Raw genomic sequence first — 2,953 nt, 5'->3', positions numbered from 1 at the left:
TTTTTTTTTTTTTTTTTTTTGGCATATACCTTAGTATATTGATGGATATAACTGCAATTGAGCAAGATTGAAATTGACTTGTTCCACCCACCTCACCTCTCGTAATGCTATTTTCTTTGACAAGGCAGTTTGCGTAGCTCTTAAACTCTGTTAGGATCTAACCCCAGTTTGAAACCAATTCTTTCTGAAAAAAAAAAAAAAAAAAGAAAAAAAAAAAAAAAAGAGGAGAAATATCTCCGTTCTTTTCCTTTACAGGACTGATCCTGCTATAAATGGGGACTGAGGAGTACAGTTATAATGAAGGAAAAAATTAACTGGGGCATTCCGAGAATTGAACTCGGGACCTCTCGCACCCTAAGCGAGAATCATACCACTAGACCAAATGCCCTTTTGATATACAAAGTCAATAATAACTTTATAAAAAGGATATCCCATTTTCAGGATGTCAATTCACCCTTAAAAAAGGAAAAAAAAAAAGGTCTTTCAGTATGTCCAACATCAACCTGCCATAGACATAGCCGAGCTGTAAATTAAAATATCCCATGAAGATATGGAGAAAACATCCTTCCTAACTTCGTGGTTGGGGTTTCATCAGTTTTGATGTGAGGAGTGAAATCAAAACATAAACCAATAAGGGTGCATTTAGTTTCGGTTTAATTTTGATTTATTATTGATATATTTTTTTATTCGATTTACCACGTAAATATTCAATTGTATAAGAAAAAAATTATTATTTTTTAAAATTAATTATGAGTTGGTATTGGGTTATATCGGGTATGGTCCATTCTTTTAAAGTTTGGTTCAGTGTCATATCGGTCTTGATGCAATCTGGTTTGCTTTTGGTCACACAAACCCCCAGTCCAAAACATGATCTTATAAGTTCATATCGGTTTTGGTTCGGTTCAAATTTGTTGGTTCGGTTAGATTCGTTGCGTCGGGTTAGGTTTTGACATCCCTACCTAATGGGGTTAAACGTGTCAATCGATTCGATTTTGATTTTTGGCTTTCTGTTCAGTTTGGGTTTTGATTCAGGATATAACATGTGCAAAAGAAAACTGAACTTAAATTGAATAATTTTCATTAAAAAAAATGGTGAAGTATAACCAAAATTACCAAACAAAATCAGTTTCATTGGGCACTTAAATAACTTGCGAAAACGAATAAAGTTAAGGAAAGAAATCACAATCTCATGAAAATACAATCCCACAATGTCAAATATGGTATCTTTCAACTCCTTTTATTTTTTTTTTATCACTCAACAAAGAAACCCCTTGTAAGTAATTTCACAGAACTCAACAAAGACACATTATTTGAGGGTTTAGAATGTTTTAGGTTCAGATCAATTTAGTTTATACAGGCTACACTTTATTGGGTTCGGTTTGATTCAAACAAACGATTTTCAGTCTTAAATTGAAACCAAACCAAAAAATAAATAAATTTTACTTTTCGAAATCAAAGCTGAACCAAATTTTTTTGGCTCAACTCGGATTCGATTTTCAATTATGGTTCTAAAGTGACTCCTTTAAGTGGAGGTACTTATTGTGGTAAGAATACTTTCCGGCCAATAAATGCCGGAACAACATGTTACAGAGCAGCAACTATAATCCTTAGCAACCTTATGCATAAGAAAGTAAAAGTGTATGTGGATGACATGACTAAAGAGTGGATATATCTATCTTCACATAAGAGCTTTGGAGAAGTTCTTTGAGAGAGTAAAAAATATGTATCAGACTATATCTTCAAAAATAAGTATCTGGGGCAACCACGGGAGAACTTCTATGACTCATAGTGAGTAGAGGGACAGAAGTAGACCCGCCAAAATAAAAGTCATTGTGCAAATGCCACCATCAAAGACTATGAAATAAATAGAAGGATTCTTGAAACGACACATATCAATCGTCGTTTCATAAACCAATTAATAGTAGTGTGAGCATATTTTCAAACTCAAGAAAAATAAAATAAGGAGTGGAATGAGCAGTGCCAACAAGTCATTTATAAAATAAAAAATATTTGACCAATCCATCGGTATTAGCACCACCAACCTAAGGGCCCGTTTGGTATCGTTTCTGTTCCAGAAACGCCATTTTCGTGTCAAAAACGAAAATTTCAGTTTCTGTGTCGAAACGCAGTTTTTAAACAAAAAAATGGTGTTTCAAAATTTCAGATTTTTATCAAGAAATTTTTTTTTTTTTTTGTAAAATGGAACGAAACTAGAAGACGGAACTCCATTTTGGAGTTCCGTCCAATCTCGTTTTTTCAGTTTTTTTTTTCACTTTTTGTTCCAAAAAAATTGAAACGGACCATAAGTGCACCAAACAGAAGATTCTGTTTTTTCATTCCAATAGAACGAAAAAACTCCAGAAACGTTTTTTTAGAATGATACCAAACAGAGCCTAACCCTAATTCACCTGCCGCTCAAAAGAACTTGTTCCTTATATATTTTATAAATATCATCAAATTTGGGTTTGAAAGTTGAGACATGATCAATCAATGTTATTCCGTAGACATCAAACAATTAGATTGCCATATCTATTATCTTTTGACATGACATAAATAGGTGATTGCCAACTATGAAGGATTCATTTTTGATTGAACTGCACCTTTGAATTAATTGATCAATCAATAACAGTTTGTCAATATGACATTTTCTCTCATCACCCCTCCTTAGAAAGGCATAAAAGTAGGTATTTGCCAACCATGAAGGATTCTTTTTTATTCAACTACACCTTCGAATTAATTTATCAATCAATATGACAATACCTCTCATTGCCTTTCTTAGAAAGAGGAGGGGAGAGGAAGAAGAATAAGAAGATGAGAATCCATATTGCTCCATAATAAAAAAGGTTCAAGTTTTAATCTCCCAAGGTTGCGCAAAAACCTCTTCACTCGTTAGTTTGATGCTTGCATGAGACTCCTGAAGTAAGAAAGAAGATTTCAGACAAAAAAAAAAAAA

General features: G+C 33.2%; 1 non-coding gene across 1 annotated transcript; it reads right to left on the bottom strand.

Moving 5' to 3' along the window:
- Window positions 1-316: 316 nt before the first annotated feature.
- Window positions 317-388, bottom strand: TRNAP-AGG. Its single transcript has one exon. It is a non-coding gene; the product is annotated as a tRNA-Pro (tRNA).
- Window positions 389-2,953: the final 2,565 nt, after the last annotated feature.

Source organism: Macadamia integrifolia, chromosome 2, assembly GCF_013358625.1.
Source record: "Macadamia integrifolia cultivar HAES 741 chromosome 2, SCU_Mint_v3, whole genome shotgun sequence".
In the NCBI taxonomy this organism is placed as follows: Eukaryota; Viridiplantae; Streptophyta; class Magnoliopsida; order Proteales; family Proteaceae; genus Macadamia; species Macadamia integrifolia.
The sequence above is the reverse complement of the archived record's forward strand: the minus strand, read 5'-3'. Positions and strand labels throughout refer to the sequence as shown.